The 21,415-nt window shown below is 34.8% G+C and overlaps 1 protein-coding gene and 1 long non-coding RNA gene across 11 annotated transcripts in view; one reads left to right on the top strand and one right to left on the bottom strand.

The window, feature by feature from the left end:
- LOC117224022 (uncharacterized) overlaps window positions 1–21,415 on the bottom strand; it is a 124,700-nt gene that overhangs the window by 28,160 nt on the left and 75,125 nt on the right. The gene's annotated exons all lie outside the window — the stretch shown is intronic.
- LOC117224029 (uncharacterized) lies at window positions 173–20,531 on the top strand. Of its 7 annotated transcripts, none has more exons than XR_004491092.2 (5): window positions 173–641; window positions 1,036–1,162; window positions 1,249–1,339; window positions 4,841–4,928; window positions 5,053–12,026. It is a non-coding gene; the product is annotated as an uncharacterized LOC117224029 (long non-coding RNA). The 7 variants fall into 7 exon arrangements; XR_013033276.1 differs by having other exon boundaries at window positions 174–641; window positions 1,081–1,162; window positions 4,848–4,928; XR_004491091.2 differs by having other exon boundaries at window positions 175–641; window positions 1,081–1,162.

Here is a 21,415-nt window from a genome sequence, read left to right as displayed (position 1 = left end):
TGGGACACCCTAATATTTATAATAGATGAAGAGTAATATGGACAGGTTAGCAAAAAGTGCCGATCCAGAATTCGATTTTTATACTTCCCGCCAAGAGTGTCAACGGCGATAAATTGTACCAAGCGCATGTCGTCTCTAATTGGTTGTACTCCCGCTGAATATTGTACGTTTTTACTTGACGTTACAAAAACTGTCGTAGTAGTATCTTTAAGTCCGTAATTATTCGCGTGCTTATTAGCATTAAACTTATCACAATTAGAATTAAATAATTCTAATTTGTCGAGTACAGGTTATCTTTAAGTCCGTAATTATATTCACGTGCTTATTAGCATTAAACTTATCGCAATTAGAATCAAATAATTCTAATTTGTCGAGTATAGGTTAGATTACGAATTCGATAGAAAGTGGTGTTATTATAACCCGTGCGATATCTAAGACAATCAGCGGAGTGGGGGTTGAGGGGAATTATGGCAGATCGGGATCTCGCACTGTCAGTCGGTTATGGGCTCTAGTTACGGAAAGTTATTGTGACATTAATGTAACCACCGTTGGTCATCGTGCTTGGGAGTCAAATTTTAAAGGTTACGCTGATTGATTTCGATCTAATTCACTCTTCCGAGTTAACTTGGATCGCGGAAACTGTAAGTATTTTATTAAAAGCTTTGCTAACCGACTTGGGAAAATCGTTAGTAGTCATTTCAAAAGATGTCGCCTCTCTCTTTTACATTGCGGAGTTTACCCACTCAACACTTATAATTTAATTAAGTATTTGATATTTTAAATTGAAATAAATAAATTATTCCCGTCACATAATAATAGTGCTCACTCGAAGAAGATTTATTATAAATCGATTACTCGTTGATAAATTTATTGTTATTTAATTAAATATTATATATATATATATATATATATATATATATTAATTTAATTAAATATTATTATATATATATATTAATTTAATATTTACAAAGTGGCAAAGATTTCGTTGACATAATTCATTAACTTAGTGGATATTAAAAACTGTCGATAAAATAGAAAATGTCAATTATCTGTATCTGTCGCACACATTTCACATGGAAGTCGAAACAATGAGCACGAATAAAGGAATTATTCGCTGCGCAATCTCGTAATGGCGGATGCTGTATTTCCGCGACAAGAGACGGTATTATTTTACTTCGGTTACTTTTAACACTGTTACCGTGTTCTTTCGAAATTAAATGGGCTCTCTTGCTTGTAAACTTGTTTCAGTACTCGCAGCGAAGAACCGGGGGAACATGGGTAATGAGAAATAACAGTATTCAGACGATCTGAGAACGGGACATAAATGAAACACTGCAAGGTAAGTAGAACAGTTTTTCAGTAGATCTTTCGTTTTACCTTGGTAAATAAATACGAATTAAGACATTGGTAGAAATGTACATAGTTCACTTTAATTTTGTGTATTTTAATAAATTTGTAACCTCGTGGAAACGATTTTATTCTTTATCGAGGTTATGGGATCGCAGTCTGACAGTATTATATATTTTATGCTAAGAAGCAGTAACGGGCGAACTTTTTCAAACAAATAATGAACACTTAACCCAGTGCTGGACTATACTTCATAACGTTCGCAAGTTTATGAGCATAATTTAAACATTATGCAAATATAGGTTAGAATTTGGTCAAGTCCACATTTTTGTCTCGAACGTATCAGATGCTAATGCGGTGGGAAAAAGTTGTTAAAAATGTGAAGCTGTGCAACCAAAAGGATCGGCTTTTTTTTTATAAACAGTTAGTAATTTCATTTAAATATTTGCACGATCGTGCGCGGCGGCAAATTGAATGGTAGCCAATATTTTCACGATTGAACGTTCACGCAAATTGCAAATAGAAAGAGGAAACCGCACTAGCTGCTGCAATTTTATCGCGTACATAACCTTATTTTCTTTTCCCGCGTTGTACAACCTTTTCCACCGATGTAGTTTCCTCTCGAAACTCTTCCCATTTCTTTACTTTTCTCGGGAACACCTTGACCCGTGATATTTCCACGGGATAGAAAGTAAAATAAAAAAAGAAAAAAAGAATGTTGTTCGACCGGTAAAAGGAGAAATGAGGAAAAGTCGCGGCGTTTTTCGCAAACGGAACTCCGGATCTTTAACATAACATTTCGAATAAAATGTTCTTGCAAATAGAACGCCGGGCTGGGAACTTTATAAATATCATTGTTGGATATCACGACGTTCGGCAAAACTCTCTCAGCTTCGCCAAATAAATTCAGTATTATCTTATGTTTAATCTTCAATTTAAACATTTAAACAACTTAGCCGTACACGTAGACGATCACAGAGCATTGTTCACTGCTTAACATCTTAATGCCTCTCATAAAATTTGATACTTGTCAAATATATGTTTTGTTTCGAGAGATAGATCGTTCTAAACAGTCACTGACTTTTATAATAAACGGCAGGCGAGTGTGCCAACTTCGCTTTAACGTGCTGCTTAAATAAAAGATATTGAAATATTGAAAATCCAGCATTACAACAAAACGTTAAATACGCGGCGAACTAAGCGATATCGATCGTTCAATATTTACGAGAATTCCACCGTTGGGTTTCAACGAAAAAGAACTTACAAGTCAACAGCGCATTAGCAAATCTAGGGAAATGCTAGGGAGTTCTATGGAGACCAAAGCACACATTAATATCCGTGTCGGAGATGCTTCAAAGTGCGTAGTAATTAATGCTTGCCATCAAACATTGCCGTGCCTGTTGACGCAGGTTATTTTGATCTGGGTACGAGGATACATTATGCGGCTAATTATCAGAGCATAGGTCCCCGTTGGTGGCCTAAGTGGCCTTTCTGTAATTTTGCAATCTGATTTCCGAATGTCCCTTCCGAGAATACACGCCTGCAAAAATGGAGGCACGCGACGACGACGAACGGAAAATATTATTTGAAATAGGACAACGAAAGAGTGCCGAATCTCTGTTAATTGATTCTTCGTAGTCCGTGCCAACTTTTAGACGGTCTTTAATTAGCAAACTTCCTCCTTTGATAAGCTGAAGTTCGAAGTCAGTTTCCAGAGTGTACTGAATTATTTGTTAAAGTAGTTTTCTTCGAAAGAGCCCGTAGTCCCAGAGTTTGGAGAAGTCAAGCAAAATGGAAAATTTGTTTGCAGCGTACGCTACTTTCATGAATTAATATTACGGTACCTTACTGCCTAATAATCCATTAGTTTCAACATTATATTAAATTGAATCTTCAAACATTTCCGTGCAAGCTAATAGTTGTTCAGATTAACGTATTCAAGTAAATCACTTTTCTAAATATTCGAGCAAATCACTTTTCTAAATTATTGAGTTTATTTTTAATTATCGAGTTCATAAGATGATGTAATATAATATAATGATATGATATGATATAATAAATATAGGTATCATATAATATATTATATCAGATAAATATCATATAATATATTATATTATAAATCGTAAATATTAGTATTAAAGGCAATGTAATATAATATATTATATTATAAATCGTAAATATTAGTATTAAAGGCAATGTAATATAATATATTATATCATAAATAATCAATATGCTAGTATTAAAGACGATGTAATATAATATAAAACATAATGAAATATAAGTATCATATGATATATTGAATTCATATTAAATTATCGAATTCATTTAAAATCGCTAGACTGCAGATGTTTATGCAAATGCATATTATCTCACAGACCAATTCAAAGGAACTGAAACCAGGATAATCTTTTCATAAATGCACGTCGAAATATTTTCCAGAAATTAGTTTCATCCCGGATCATTGCATCGCTTGATAAACAAATCGTTATTGAATTTATGCAGATGTAGAAAATATATTCCTGCAGCAGCTCTCTGTAGCGCAGACTATAATTTCGCGAGTCCGCCGGCATAGAAAATCAGTATAACTGTATTTGGACTATCAGCCAGTTCATGTAAAACGTTTACGTAGCCGTAAGGTGCATCGAGTGGAACGGTCTAACTTGCATACTCCATTTCCGGTGGACGCGGAGTTTGCAGTGGGCTCCGCAACTTGTAATTGGGTCATTTGGATGATACTATACTGAATATTCGATTTGTCAGGCTCCCACTCCGGCGCATCCGTTATCACGTTACCATCCAAAATCGAAGAAATTCCTCTCGGCGTATCTATGAGACGAAGTTTCACTATCTTTTCTCTATTTCATCATTTTATTCCTCGTGACGGTTACGGTCAATACTGAACATAGATATTAGAGAATAATTTTATGCACACGGGGAACACTCGATTCGTAAATGTTAGTATTAAAGTCGATGTAATATGATATAATATGATATAGTATAATGAAATATAAGTATCATATAACATATTATAATATAAGATAAATATCATGTAGTATATTATGATATAAAAATATCGTATAATATGTTATAATATAAAAATATCATATAATATGTTATATTATAAATCGTAAATGTTAGTATTAAAGACGATGTAATATAATATAATGAAATATAAGTAACATATAATATATTATAATATAAAATAAAAATATCATGTTATATTATAAAAATCGTAAATGTTAATATTAAAGACGATGTAATATAATATAGTATAATATAGTATAATAATAAATAAATATATAAATATACTTATTATATAATAATAAGTATTATATTATTATTATTATTATATATATATATATATTATAATATAATATATTATTATTATATATTATATATTATTAATAATAAGTATTATATAACATATTATAATATAAGATAAATATCATATAATATATTATATAATATAACAGGGTGTAATACAATATTATAGGTTTTAGGTTATAACTGGAGAGAGCGAAACAGAGCTAATGAAAGAGAAGAACATGTATAAGGGAATTATAAACCAAGTACAAACAAAGGTAAATAATAATAACATCGAAGTTAACCCTAAATATTAATGGAACGCTAAATTCTTTTACAATGTTTAGCACAATTGCACAATTCTTTCTCGTGCACGAGTAATCATTCGATGGTATTTTACAGATTGTATAATAGACAAAAGTGGACGAGACGGGAGTGGAAGCTGTTGTGCGCTGCACGGGAACGGCGTGGATGACGCAATGTAAAATTGCAACGCGGGGGTGGCACAGGCTTGAAAAAGCGCAAGCCCAAAGGTCGAAACAGTCTCGGATCGCCCCGTGTCGCGCGTTTCCATGAATTTCGCCGGGAAAATAATTTCTGACGGAGCGGAACGATTTCCGTTCATTTCGAAAAGTGAATCGAGGAATATTGAAAAATGATTATCTCTCGTCCGGGGGTAGGAAAAGCCTCGATGAAAATTCGTTCGGCGACGCGATGAGGGTGGATGGAGGACAGCGTCGACGACGACGGGAGAGCAGCGGCGGGGTTGTTGAAATATTGTGATAAATAAAACGCGCTGACAAAGAAGAGGCGAGGTGCGCGCACCGGCACGCGTGGCGCACAGGTACAAGGTTTTTCAAGCGATAAAAATTGTTTTACAATACTGCGCGTCACGTGCAGCGGCCGGGAAACAGGGGAAGCGAAATGCAAAACACACTCGGCACGAGCGAACGCAAACACAGCGGGTAATCGTTTAAGCCAGGGCACCGAGTGTTATTTCAATGGACTTGTTTTCAGATTATTATTCATACAACAATGCCGTTTGATCAAAAGTTTTATCGCCGCGATTCATTTGCCGGGCGTGATCCTATGAAATTATTATGCGCATAAATGCTCGGGGCTCGCCGAGCCGGAACGTGTCGTTCCGTATCTTAAAATGATCTTCTCGAAATTTGTATGATCGCAGAGGATGTGCAAACGATTTGCAAGTTGCGATTATTGCGCTGGAAAGACTGATGCCGTTTCAAAATATCTGGGTCTTTGGAAAATGACAGTTTCATCTCTTTCGCTAATTCTTTAATAATTATATTGTCTCTCTGATTAGAACATTCTTAATGTTACATATACTCCTCTCCAAAAGTATTATGAAACCTTATTTAATATAAATCGTAGTTTTTCATTCGACTTAGGTAATGTCTCAGAGTTTTGTGACATCGTATTGACGAAAGTACATATTAAGTTATAAATGTTTCCATGTCTCTCTGATTAGGACATTCTTAATGTTACATACATTCCTCTCCAAAAGTATTATGAAACCTTATTTAATATAAATCGTAGTTTTTCATTCGACTTAGGTAATGTCTCAGAGTTTTGTGATATCGTATTGACGAAAGCACATATTAAGTTATAAATGTTTTCATGCCTCTCTGATTAGGACATTCTTAATGTTACATACACTCCTCTCCAAAAGTATTATGAAACCTTATTTAATATAAATCGTAGTTTTTCATTCGACTTAGGTAATGTCTCAGAGTTTTGTGATATCGTATTGACGAAAGTACATATTAAGTTATAAATGTTTTCATGTCTCTCTGATTAGGACATTCTTAATGTTACATACACTCCTCTCCAAAAGTATTATGAAACCTTATTTAATATAAATCGTAGTTTTTCATTCGACTTAGGTAATGTCTCAGAGTTTTGTGACATCGTATTGTCGAAAGTACATATTAAGTTATAAATGTTTTCATGTCTCTCTGATTAGGACATTCTTAATGTTACATACACTCCTCTCCAAAAGTATTATGAAACCTTATTTAATATAAATCGTAGTTTTTCATTCGACTTAGGTAATGTCTCAGAGTTTTGTGACATCGTATTGACGAAAGTACATATTAAGTTATAAATGTTTTCATGTCTCTCTGATTAGGACATTCTTAATGTTACATACATTCCTTTCCAAAAGTATTATGAAACCTTATTTAATATAAATCGTAGTTTTTCATTCGACTTAGGTAATGTCTCAGAGTTTTATGATATCGTATTGTCGAAAGTACACACATATTAAGTTATAAATGTTTGTCACTTATACGATTAGTTTTCTCATTTATTGCGTTCTGTTCATTGAAAACGTGTGCCGAGTTCACCTTATACTGCTTGTTCGGTATTTTTTAAATATGTGGAACGTAGTATAAAATACATTGAACCAAACAGGAACAGAAATAATAGATGAATTAATAAAACGAATGCCGAGATTAGTCCAAGAGATAGTAATTAAAAACGAGGTGGATGTATTGCTTAAAAGAAATTTTAATTCTCTTTTATATAATCAACGTTATTTTTATTATACTGTTAAATATATATAATCTACTCGTTACACACAGTTTCATAAAATTAAGTTTGAAATAGATTGAAGAAATTACAATAACTTCCTATCGGCTTCTCAAATTTATATAATATCTTCTAAGTGTCCTAATATTTTCGGAAGGGGGTGTATCTCTGGTTTTAAAATCTTTATGATGACAAGATGACAAGATGATCTTTACTTTCAGACAAGATTAGTGATACATATTTTGATTATTCTTTCAACACGTTCGCGGACAGTAGACATTTTAATGAGCCGCAAAAGTAGACAGATGATTTATTCATGAATCATTACGTTAAAGTGAATTCCACACAGAATTGAGCGCATGAAAGTGTCTCTTATAAATGTGTGTACGTTATAGCCATTCGTGTCATTTAAATGACAATGAAAATATAACATCACAATGAAAATGAATGCTACATGCGTTCCCATCCACAGACGTGTTAACCGAAGAGATCTCGCAGCGAATAATCGACTTGTTTGTTTGTTCCGTCGTTAATGAAACAGCTTATCAAAATGGGAATTTGCGCGAGGTTTTCAGGGGCTAGTAAAATATTCTGTCGAACGGGTCAATAAATTAAGTGGGAGACAGAGGGTGGAGGGTTGGTCGTCCAAAAATTTTCAGAGAAAAACTTCCGCGGTTTCCCCAATGTTTATTTTCCGCTGTGGCCAGTCTTTCCCTCCAAACCCCTCCCGGCCCAACCAGTAAACAATATTTCCGCTCCTCTCGTCGGCTGGTCGTCCTCATTCGACCAGTTTCCAGGGTGGAGCGAGAGGGACAAAGGGAAGGACAAGGTAAAGACTAGAAGGGAAACAGCGCGCTGGCAAGAGACAAGGAGAGAGTGTCGCGTAAACGCGCGAATTAGAAAGAGACGACACGATTGCGGCGCCGATGGGAGAGAGGAGAACGAGAGAGAGAGAGAGAGAGAGAGAGAGAGAGAAAAGGACAAAGGGATCGTAGGAATAAATGGGGGACAAGGAGGACGCGGCAAGGTGGAGAGAAACGTGCAGAGTGAGAATTGAGAGGCGCTCGGACGGGGGAGAGAAGGCAAACACATAGGGAGGAGAGAAGCGTGTATGTACAGGGTGTTCAAAAAGTATAAGAAAGAACGGGCATAGATTCTTTTAATTTTCAAATTCATTGTTCTTCTCGGAATCATTCTCTTCTTACTTTAAAATTCTTCGTAAGTCTACAATTTAAATAGAATTTCATGTAAAATGTTTTCTTTCCTTCAAAACGATTTACTATGCTGTTGAAAATATGTTCTTCATTTTCTAATTATTTATTGTTAGACCGCGGATTTTATGCACGAGTAGATCAAATACAAAACGTTAAAGAGCTTTAATTTATTCAAAAGTACTATTGCGTTATTTGTAACTCGAATAAAATATGTAAAGAAAGAAAAGATTGTCCAAGTGGGTTACGTATCTTGCAATTAATCCACAGAATTTTTATTTCGTATAAAAATCTGCAGTCTAGTCAGTATGTGATCTAAAACATATTCTTCGTTTTTGAATTAGTTATCGTGTTGCCTAAAGAGTTTTCCTCATTTTTATAATTAGTTATTATGCAGCCTAAAATATATGCATTTTTTAATTACTTATTATGTTGTTTGAAATATGTTCTTCATTTTTATAATTAGTTATTATACAGCCTAAAACATATTTTTCATTTTTAAATTACTTATTATGAAGTTTAAGACGTATTCTTCATTTGTAAATCAATTATTACGTAGTCCAAAAAATTTTCTTCATTTTCGAATTAGTTATTATGTAGTCTAAAACATATTCTTCGGTTTTTAATTAGTTATTACGTAGTCTAAAATATTTTCTTCATTTTTTAATTATCTATTGCGTAGTCTGAAAAGTTTTTAAAAATCTTTTAATTAATCGTTATGTTGTTCAAAATATATTCGTTAGGTTTTGTCAATTCTTTCTTAGAGCGTCGAAATTTTTCTATTTTAGAACTCTTTCCTAGCTAAACGGGAAGCATCTGTTAACTGTGCGTGGACTAATTAGTGGAATAATTACTCCGTAGGATGCAAGATTCTCTAAAATTGAGTGTACATAAGAAATTCATAAATTATAATCGCCTTCAATGTCTACAAATTAGCGCATAATTATTCTGATCCACGTAAACGTATGCGGTCTTAAATTAGACGCATTTATTGCTACACGGTGGAAGCTCGTTTTACACATCCAGGATGGTTGGACTTAAGCGAAATTATCTCTGCTCGCAAGAAATCCGATTAAAAATTTCAACAGATACTTGGTAATCGTTCGTGGACATTTTCGCCGTGCGCTGTTCAAATACTGCAGCGCGCGGCCATTGCAATCGCAAATGCTACTTCGGTCGCAGAAATCGGAATCCAGCTCGGAAAAACACATTTAAATTTAGAATCCTCGGTTTAGAAACGTGTCTTCGCCGTTTAATCCGGAAACACGTCGATCCGACCCGAATTCTTGATCCCGGTATGAAAACCGAATTAAAAACAATTTTATTACCTAGTTTCGTCGGTGTAAGCACGTTTCGTCGAACGAGCTTCGAATTTCAACCAGCCGGGGAAGTTCGCCAAGCTCGCAATCCTGGCTCGGATATCTCTCTTGTCTTAATTCTGATTCGTGAAACCCCGTTTCCCACACCTTTGATTTGTTCCGCCTTTCGAAGCCCCGGGTCTCCAACTTCGGAATTCGTTCGGCGAAACTTTTCCGCTGGCGGACCTTCACGCGGGAATTCCAGCAGGAATGTTGACCGGGGATCCTCTAATTTAAATTGTTTGATCGGCGAAGCTCACAGTTCCAATATCGGCTGCTATGGATCTCTCCGCTATGCTTTCTCCTGCGGCAACCCCCGGGATTATGATCTTGTGTTTGAGAATCTCTCTCGATCTCTCGATCGACAACTTCCGATCCCATTTGTGTCTCGAAAATCCACGGTCCGCGCAGAATTTACGGATAGCCGTATTTTTCGGGAGTCTGTTCGCGCTAAAGGTCGGATTCAAAATTTTTGTTCGATCTACAGAATCTTCGTGGCTGAACTTAGTCGGGCGTCGTCATAATTGTAATTGCATTAAAATCATTATCAACGTCGTCGGTATTATACTTCACCGTCACCGAGATTACCATCGCAATCATTAAACATTGAAATCATTATCATTGACGTGATAATAATTCGTCGTGATTACACATCGTCATCGAAATTATCATCATGAAACATCGACATTATGATTAGATCATCGAAATTATTATCGTCGTCGATTGCCAGAATTGTTATAAAACATGTGTTAAAAAAACTAATGATATCAATGATCGTAATGATTCGAGTGATTAATCACGATGTGATAATCAGGAATGATTAATCAATGTGAACGATAGTTATAATGCATGATAACAATTTCAGCAATGTTTAATGATAATTATTTTAGCGACGTTTAATGGTGATAACTTCGATGATAGTACTATTTTTAACGATCGTCAAAATTATTATGAGCAGCGGAAAATGGCATTACACATCATTATCATCGTCGAATTCATCATCATTGTATGCGTGTAAACATCATTATCAACATCGAAGTCGTCATCGACTGTCAAAATTGCTGTAAAATACGTATATAACGTGTGTTATAAAGTGATGATGTCGATGATGATAACGATTTGAATGATTAATCACTATGATAGTATCAATGTGAACGATAATTAATGCATGATAACAATTTCAGCAATGTTTAATGATAATTATTTTAGCAACGTTTAATGGTGACGACTTCGATTTTTAACGATCGTCAAAATTATTATGAGCAGCAGAAAATGGTATCATTATCATCGTCTAATTCATCATCATTACATACCAGTAAACGTCGTTATCAACATCGAAGTCGATATCATTGCAAGTCATTAAGATCATTATGATTCGATATCATTAATATTTTTCCGTGCATTAAACATCGACCAAATGAATGTCACCATTGCAGTTATACAATAAAATCGTTTTAATCATCGACATCGTCGGTGTCATTAAATTAAATCGACGTTATCAGCGTCATCAGTGCCAGGAACATTATTAACGTTATAATCGTTATCAGTGTTAAAGGCGTTGTTAATATCATTATAAATGAACTTAGCGATGCCGCTGCGAAATTAAGATTCTGTTCTTGTGATTTTGAATTTGGAAATCGATCAGCATTATATCTCAGCTTGTATATCGAAAGGCTGCCGAGGCTTTTCAATTTTGAAATCTGACCGCACAAATTGAAGATTTCTTTCTGTGCCACAGAATGTCGACTCCGCATTCGAATACGTAGATTTCCTCTTTAAGTCCATCCGGAGAATTTTCAAAATTAAACTTATTTGAATCTATCATAAAAGAAAAGGAGCCAAGTGCAATTTTTTGTTTTTCTTAACACGTTGAATGCCATGCCACGGTTTTACAGAAATTGTCCGTGGTGTCACGATGAATTTTCTTTTATGTGATACATATAATGTTGAAATATTATCTGCAATAAATAAGTTACAGTGTATAACCATGTTTGACATATTAATTGCGACAGGGGTCACTATTTGAATTGACGATGGTAATAATACAAAATTTTAGATATTGACATTTGTTTTAAATTATATATATATTTCTATCAATTTGGGCGCGCCGGTCACCGGTGGCCCCCATGGCGTCACCGCCACGTTAAGTGCCGGTCACCGGTGACCCCCGTGGCATTCGACGTGTTAACGCTGGAACTTCCAAATGGGATCAAAATGACCTCTTTGATATTTCTTATAAAATTACTCATTTTCAGTACATACTGTTTACATTTTTTTTCTTGTCCTTTTGTTGTCAAATTTTATGTAGTATACCTATAGTCTTCGCGCGACAAGGCTTACATTTCCCCTTCTACTACATTACAATGAAAATGAATTTTCAAAATTAGCCAAAAATTAGTGTCACCCATGTTTGACCGACGCGTCGCTCAACGTGTTAACGAATTGATTATTATTACATCGAAGTTCTCAGTTTCTTTTCATCTTCTCGCAGATTTTAAATATCCATCCGTCCATTTTAACCATATGTGCATAAAGTCCGCAGTCATGATAGAACGAAAAGTTGCTGGAACCACAAATAAAATGTACTCGGAACGATAAAACGTACAAAATGGAAGAACACGGACGGAGATTGGAAAATGAAGAAAACGTAAAAAAGAAAGAAGCTACCTCATGGTTATTTCCGATATCCATATCAGCTGCTATAAATCAGGCTTTTAACGCTGAACCTATCACGGTCAAATGGCCGGTTTCTCGTTTTAAAATTATAAGAACAATTGAGACATTTTCATGGAAAATGATTGCATAAATTACATTATTGGTACAACTACTGTAACGAAAGCTGTAGAAAATCTAAATAAATTGGAACTTTTCACATTTGTCAGGCAACGCGTACCGGTCAATTTTATTGTTTAGTAGGTTCAACGTTAATATATCGCTGTTTTAATTCAATACTGAGACATTTAAAAAAAAAGAACGAAAACGTAATTTGGTGATATTCTACTATTTATCTTTTTTATTTATTCACTTAATTTTTGACCTTGGGCTTTGAATATGTAACTTCGTTGCATATCTAAAATCTATACTGAATTCTAAAATAACGACGAAATACTCTAAAAATAAGAATAAAAACAAGATATAGCTATCGATAGAAATTATCAAGGAGATATTCTACTATTTCCTACCAAATAGTATTATCTGTAAACCATTTTGTAACGACTGTAACATTGAGCTTACAGTTGAGCACATCTTAATAGAATGTCCATCGCGCAACAATATCAGGAAAAAAGTGAAAATGCCGAATACCGTCAAAGAATGTTTGGACAACTATAAACATACAGCAAAGGTTATGTCATATTTAGAAGAAACAAAATTGTTCTCAGCGAAATTAAACAGTAACTTAAGGAATCTAGGTTAAAAAGTTAATTCTGAGGCCAAAGTGTTTAGTGCAGATAATTCAACGTAAAAACTATTTCTATTGGGTTGGCAACTAAGTAATTGCCGATTTGTTCAATGAAATAAAAAATTTCTTTTTGCTTGGAATGAAGTTTAATCTGTAATGTATTTTCCATTTTGTTCGATGACCTTTTGCCATCTCTCTGACAACTTGAAAATTCCACGCTCGCAGAAAGTCTGATCCTTTTCGGCCAAAAACTGAGTTAAGGGAGATTTTACAGCGTCATCATCATTAAAAGTTTTATCACGAAGGGAGTTGTCCAGGGATCGAAATAAGTGGTAATCCGATGGCGCGAGATCAGGGCTATATGGTGGGTGTAACATCAATTCCCAAGCAATATCCATCAATTTTTGCCGAGTGGACAAAGACGTGTGCGGCCTAGCATTGTCCTGCTGGAAAATGACACCTTTACGATTGACCAATTCTGGTCGCTTTTCCTTGACCGCTGCATTCAATTTGTCCAGTTGCTAACATTCACGAATAATACAAAATAACATAATAATAATAATAATTTTATAATATAACATTTACGGATATCATAAAAATGTGAGTGAGAAACATCTATAATTGAAATCGGCAATTACTTAGTTGCCAACCCAATACAATTGTAATCGCACAAGTGGTCGCTAATCTCTATTAAGCAAATGCGACATTAAATAAACAAATACAACAAGAAAAAGGTATTATCAGCAATGCTACTATTATTGTATTTAGTGGAACAATGTGTTGCATCTATCAAGAACCAGGTTATCATTCGCAATTACCAAGTTATCATTGGGAAAATAAAGCTTTAAATGCCTTTTCCTTTAAACTTTATTATTTAGACGCGTCTCGTTATCGAATTAGGGCAGCTATATCTCTTTCTTTTTAAATTTTGGGCGACACCTTTTGCGTATAAAAATATTGACAAATCAAACTTTCGAATTTTGTTGGAGATCCGAAACGTTCATTTCCATACCAGAATGTGTAATCGAGCAATTTGTTTTTCAGATCGAACGTATCTGTGCCAATTCGAAAGGAGCATAAATCCAACAGAACTATTCCGGAGGACTCCGATATACATATAGCAAATTTTAATCCCTCGGACGCGCTTTCACCCTTTCGTGCCCGTCCGTTTTCGTCACGAACGCATTAAATCCGTCCATTGATCACGCCTCCACTCTAATTTCGCCGGGCGAAAAGATCCTAACAAATTGTTCTGCCGCGCGCAGGAGCCGTTTAAACACAAGCGGAAATTCGCATAGAGACCCGCGGAGTCCGCGGACAACGGCTGCTGAACAAGATACAATTTCGCGTGGAACGAAGAAAAAAAAAAGAAAGGAAACCGGCTGGAACCACCGGGGACGATAAAACGGGGAAAAATGGGCGATGTGGCGGCGGAGGGTGGAAAATGAAGAAAGAGGAAGAGGGCGACGGAAGAAACGTAGGCTGGAGAGGAGGAAAAAAGAGAAGAGACGAAGTCGCGCACACGTTTCTCCTGACGCCGTTCCAGCCGGAAGTCGTGCTGGAGGGGGAGCTCTAGAATCGATAACCGCCCCTCTGCCACGTCGAAAGGGGTCGCCGCCACCCTCCTTTTAAAAGGGAGAGGCGAAGGGAGCCAGAGAGAGAGAGAGAGAGAGAGAGAGAGAGAGACGAGATTCGAACACCAGGTCGATCCCCGAAGGGGAAAACTGGCTGGCTGAACGATGACGCCGGCGATGACGATCATTCTCACACTGCTCTGATCATTTTAAAAGCCTAGAGGCACTTCCGAAACTTCAAACGCCATTTTTCTGATCCGCTCGATTTTTATTCCTGCTCGCGGAAAATTCGTCGGAGCTTTTCCTCTTTCTCTTTTTTTCCTCTCTCTCTTTTTTTCCTCTTTCTCTCTTTTTTCTCTTTCTTTTGTTTTCTCTTTATAAAAATTACTTCACACTGCCTGGCCATTCAAATGACAATAATTTGCGATTTTTAAGCACCGTGGCATTGGCTTAGTGTTAGAGAAATAATAGATTTCTAAAATAGTAAATAGACTGTAAATATTTTTATCTTCTCGTACGATGCAGAATTTGGCAAATCAACTTTTCTTCCATAAATAGTAGTTATGCATTGAAATAGCATTTCAAGTATATTGTTTAATAGCAGCTCATATAAATACTATTCTGAAATAAGTATTTCATCAAAACATAAGAAAATAATATTTCATCAAATAGTCGTATTACAGTATATTACTAAATAGTAATTTCACAGAATAGTATTTAAAACAATAGTATTCTAAGTAATAGTATTGCAAATAAAAGGCTTTTATCCTTTAATTTCCAAACAGTATTTCATTCGAACACTAAATGAAATAGTATTTCTAAATAAGATTTCCTCATGCAAATATTTCAATGTTTGTCACTTCAATTATTTAAAAATTATTTCAAATTTTCGCCAGCCCTTGTATTAACACATTGCAGTCAAGTGGTGACTCTGAGGCAAGGCATCGCTAAAACTTATCGTATCAAATTTCAAAATAATGCCAATGTTATCCAGTTTGTTTACATCTAAAAAAACAGATTTTTTTAATCATATATATGTGTATGATTATACTTGTAACAGTTTTTTTAGATGTAATATATATATATAAGTCACAAAATTCAATTTCATACGTATAAAGAGCATTTGATTATATAAAATGAAAATGTACTATAAGTCAGAAAAACTGTTTTGGATCTCGTGTTAAAATGGCTCCGACTGCAAAGGGTCAAGTTAGAAAAATGTGTAATATTGAAACATCCAATTTACGTAGATTACTATCAATTTTATTCTATTAAACCATGACTAGATTTGCGTTCGTTCTTTCATTGCTGATTTTTGCTAATAATCTCTTGTTGAGAATATTTGAAAAATATATTGAAAAATGTTCAAATGTTATACAAAACATACTCTTGTGTATCGGAGAGTTTACAGAATTCTTCAGCTTTCATGGCCAAAGTAGAGCAATTTCTCGAAGTTAAAGATTTGTTTTTATCTTTTGGAAATCAAATTTCTCAAACACTAGAACATTATGTTCATAATTATTTGTAAATTGCTTATTCATTTCCACTCAGCTTCTAAATTGATCTCAGAATTCAAGACTGCAGATTCCGTGCGTTTAATGCGGCCTTCGTCGTCCAGAAGATTAATTTAACCCTTTACACTCGAAGCTATTTTAACACGAAATCTAAAATAATTCCCTGACCTACAGTATTTCCATTTCGTATGATTTACTGTATTTTACGCATACGACATTGAATATTGTGACTCGGGCAACAGTTGCACTTCACACAGATTATTAAATACAAGCAAATTCGACAATGTGAAAATTATTTTGAAAGGTGATAGAACAGTTTTAGGTGGCGCCTGAAAGTCGCCGCTCGAGTGCAAACGTTTAATATAGCTGTTACAATTAAATCTGGAATGGTTACTATTATGGAGGTGTTCGTTGTAAAAATACGTCATTCACCGAGGCGACGAAGGCCGCGGTCTACATTGAAACTAATTTCGAATTCGCTTCGAATTGTTTATTTCAAACAAATAACCCGAGTTTCTGCGGGGAACAATGTGTGTCTTGCAAATTGTACGTTAAACCTTGACCACGTGCAAATGCCTGGCAATTTGCTGCTAATTGTTGTCATAAATTTCACTTTACGTCGATGGCAAGTCATGTTTACTTAGCCATTTTTTCTTTTTTGGAAGAAAAGGAAACTCGCTAGTAAATTTTCACAAGATCATTAACACGTTGAACGCTACGTCAAATAAATAATAATAATAATATAATAAAAATCAATAAATACGTCACGTTAATTGGACAATCTTCGTCCAATTAAAGCAGGATTTTGGTGGTAATTTATAGTAATTTTATTTGTAACACAACTATGACGAGTATAGACAGTATAGGGTAACAATAAGGTATAAAGTAAACAAAAACAAACATTAAAAATATACTCATACTAATAATAAAATATGATAATAAAATATAAAATATACTTATACTAACAAATTATACTTATATTTGTTTTTAAAATATTATAACATTTTATTAGTTACGATGGAATTCGTTAAAACATTGTAAATATTAATTAGGGTGACTCTGGGCACTCAGGACAATACGTTACAGTCTTTTGTAAATTTTCTTTTTGTTTCGTGCCGCCGGGAGAAACTCTACCGATTCACGCTGGGCGTTCAACGTGTTAAGAAATATAATATAATATACTAAAATAGTATAACATCAGTTAGTATAGTATAGTATAATACTATATATATATATTAATATTATTATAATATATTATTAATAATTATATATTAATTATATATAAAATATATATAGTATATAATACTATATATAATATATAATAGTATATACTATTATAGTATAATATATATACATACTCAATAGTATAACATCAGATCAGACCAACATCATAATCGTATCTCGAATAATTATATCTCGTCTTCCCAAATTGTTCATTTTTTTTTTTGTTTCCAAAGTTGAGGGACAATTCGAGAGTATTTACTGTGATTGGCTATATCCGTAGACTGAAATCCACCGAATAAATATAATCTATACAAAAGCGAAATTAAAAATGATGTCATACCGTTGAAATACTGAATTGCATCCGGTAAACGTCACCGAACAAAATTAACTAAAAACTCGCAGGCAATTCCGAAGCGATGGATTCTGCAAAGCTTTCACCGTATCATGAAATTTATTTAGGCGGTGAATTGAGTGTGTCCCGATGGAAGCGAATTCGTCGAAATTCAAATACAAGATCCAAGGAAAATCAATTTACATGAGAAGAGTGAAATCAAGAGCAGGGAGAGAGAGAGAGAGAGAGAGAGAGAGAGAGAGAGAGAGAGAGAGACGGGGGGACGACGGGCGGGGAAAGAGACCTTCGATTGAAAGGATAAATCATGAATACTCCATTTCTGTTAACAACGGTCTACGCGTGAATGCTGCGGGAGGAAGTAGGACAGCCTGCTGGCACCCTGGGCACCGAACGATTGATGCAACACAGGGCGCAGAACTTAGTATTTCAGACGAGTTTCCAATTTAGTTTGCGAGCCGTGCTCCGTCTGATAAGCTCTCGCTTTCGAATTAACTTCTGCGGGAAAGAATGCTGTTGCGATTTCGAGTGTCGCGCGACGCTGCCTAGAAATAATGCCGGGAACCGTTCCGCTAGATTCGCGGGCAAAATATGCACAGCAAATTCTCCCCAATCGTCCCTCAGCTTCGAAACAAAATAAGACAACTTGGGGAGGGGAGATACGATTATTCGAGCCTCCACTTTCCAAATTGTCCATTTTTGTGTACAAGCTGAAGGACAATTGGGGAGAATTCACTGTAATTTGAGCGAACTTTCAGATATTTCTATCGCGCTTTGATAATATATTTATTTAAATATTTCTATTATTTACAGGCGAATGAAAATGCCTTGAACTCTTTATAAACTCATTGACATTTTCAAATTTTTGTGCCTCTGAAACTTTATATTATAGGGGACCGGGTCATAGCGAGTCCTTGGAGCAAAGAGAACTTTGTCGAACATTTATTTATGTACCTGAAATTTCTGTGATAGAAAGTTACATATTAAATTGATTTATTCGATACAATGACAATTACAAGCCTTTAAATTGTAATAATACTTTTATTTAGTTTTGCCAAATTGTCCATTTTTGTGTAGAAGCTGAGGATCTCGATTGGGGAAATTTTACTGTATATCAACAACTATCTTCTCTTTACAAATTGCCCATTTTTGTTTACAAGCTGATGGACAATTTTGGAGAACTTGCTGCGCTGAGAAAAAAACTGTTTTAGATCAGACGAAGATCAGATAAAACTTAATTGTACACTGAATCTACCACAGTGGTAATAACTATCGATTAGATAAGACCGTGTACTCTGCGATTATTTATAGTGGCATACTCGGAGTTGATAATGTATTGCAGGAATGACATAAATAACTTTTGAGAGTAGTGTACACAGAAAATTGATGAGCGCTGATTAGCCGAACACTTGTCAAATATGTATCAAGAGATGTTCGTACGGTGCAGATATAAATACAGTAAATTCTCCGTAATTGGCGCTTAAATTGTGCACGAAAATGAACAATTTGGGAAGAGAAGATACGATTATTCGAGTCTTGCGACTTGTTTTTATAGTTACCGAATGTCACAACTATTGGGTTGGCAACTAAGTAATTGCCGACTTCAGTTACAGATGTCTCTCACTCCCATTTTTATGATATCCGTAAATGTTATATTATAAAATTATTATTATTATTATTATGTTATTTTTTATTATCCGTGAATGTTAGCAACTGGACAAATTGAATGCAGCGGTCAAGGAAAAGCGACCAGAATTGGTCAATCGTAAAGGTGTCATTTTCCAGCAGGACAATGCTAGGCCGCACACGTCTTTGTCCACTCGGCAAAAATTGATGAGTATTGGTTGGGAATTGATGTTACACCCACCATATAGCCCTGATCTCGCGCCATCGGATTACCACTTGTTTCGATCCCTGGACAACTCCCTTCGTGGTAAAACTTTTAATGACGATGACGCTGTAAAATCTCACTTAACTCAGTTTTTGGCCAAAAAGGATCAGACTTTCTACGAGCGTGGAATTTTCAAGTTGTCGGAGAGATGGCAAAAGGTCATCGAACAAAATGGAAAATACATTACAGATTAAACTTCATTCCAAGTAAAAAAAAATTTTTTATTTCATTGAACAAATCGGCAATTACTTAGTTGCCAGCCCAATATAATATAAAGTTTTCAGACACAAAAACTTGAAGATGCCAATAAGTTTGCGATGAGTTTGAAGCATTTTCATTCGCCTGTAAATAATATAAATATTTAAATAAATATATTATCAAAGTGGGATAGAAATATCTAAAAGTTCGTTCAAATTACAGTAAATTCTCCTTAATTGATCCTCAGCTCCTATACAATAATGGACAATCTGAGGGTCAATTAGGGAGAATTTACTGTCTCTGAAAACGAAGTAGATACACAAATTCTATGTTGATTGAATTGATTTGATCTGTCGATTGCATCTGTCGTAAAGCTTTATGCATAAACAGCTCGTCAAGCTTTTTCGAAACTGGTACAATATAAGATTTTAAATGTATGCTTTTTCTATGGAAGATTAAATAGAAATATCTAAAGGTCGCTTATACAGTGACGATGTGCAAATGGGGCAGCTGGTAAGAGGGGGAATGTAAACACAAAGGTGCCTTTTCTCATGTGTGGGCTATACTCAAGCCCGTTAGTCGTTTCGGAAAATAAATACCATTAATGTCTTATTTGATTTTTTATTTTGAAAAAATATATAATATACACTAATGTATATTTTTTTATCGTAATAGTAAGAAAATTGTGCCTTTTATACAGTGGCGACCATCTAGTTTAGTGACGATCATCTCATTTCAACAAGTAAATACCATTAATGTATTATTTAATGGGTTTTTTATTTTGAAAAAAATATATAATATACACTAGCTTATATTTTTTATCGTAATAATAAGGAAATTTTGCCTTTAACTTTATAAATTACAGAAATTTGTATTATTTTCTGGTTCCATGTCATTTTACCCGGAACGTACGATTATATCAAGGATCAGGATCTTATGCAGTGTGCAAAAATTTTTATTGGGATGGAGGAAAGTGGACTCGATCTAGATAATAGAAATCTAGACAGGAAATTTAGGAATAATAGATAACGTAAAAATAAAGGCCAATAAGAACAGTGCAACGAAGACGAGATACAAGCAAAAATGGAATAGTAGTTTTGAGGTTAGGAACAGTAAAACGTGAATTGTTTATAGATAATACAGTACAAATCGATCGATCAAATAGATTAGTGTAAAGTGCAGGATTACAGTGAAAAGATAAGAAGAAAGAATGGAAAAGGAAAATGGAATTTATGAAGTAACCGAGAACCTAACCTATAAGGGGAGGAAGAGTATGCACCAGAAGAGGCGAAGCAAGCAGCTCAGAAGGGGAAGTGAAGAGGAACGAGAAACTGAAGGAGTTCGATGAAATATTGAGTCGTCGAGAAAATTCGTGCCGATTTCCCAGGAAAATTCGAACGCGACGCTTTTACATACGTAAAAGCGTATGTTGATTGATCCTAATCAAACTTTGCTGCAAATGAAACTGTGCTGCAATATCGAATTCTCACCGACAC

This window comes from Megalopta genalis, chromosome 5, assembly GCF_051020955.1.
Source record: "Megalopta genalis isolate 19385.01 chromosome 5, iyMegGena1_principal, whole genome shotgun sequence".
NCBI lineage: Eukaryota > Metazoa > Arthropoda > Insecta > Hymenoptera > Halictidae > Megalopta > Megalopta genalis.
Note: the sequence above shows the minus strand (reverse complement) of the source record. Positions and strands in the feature narration are given on the sequence as shown.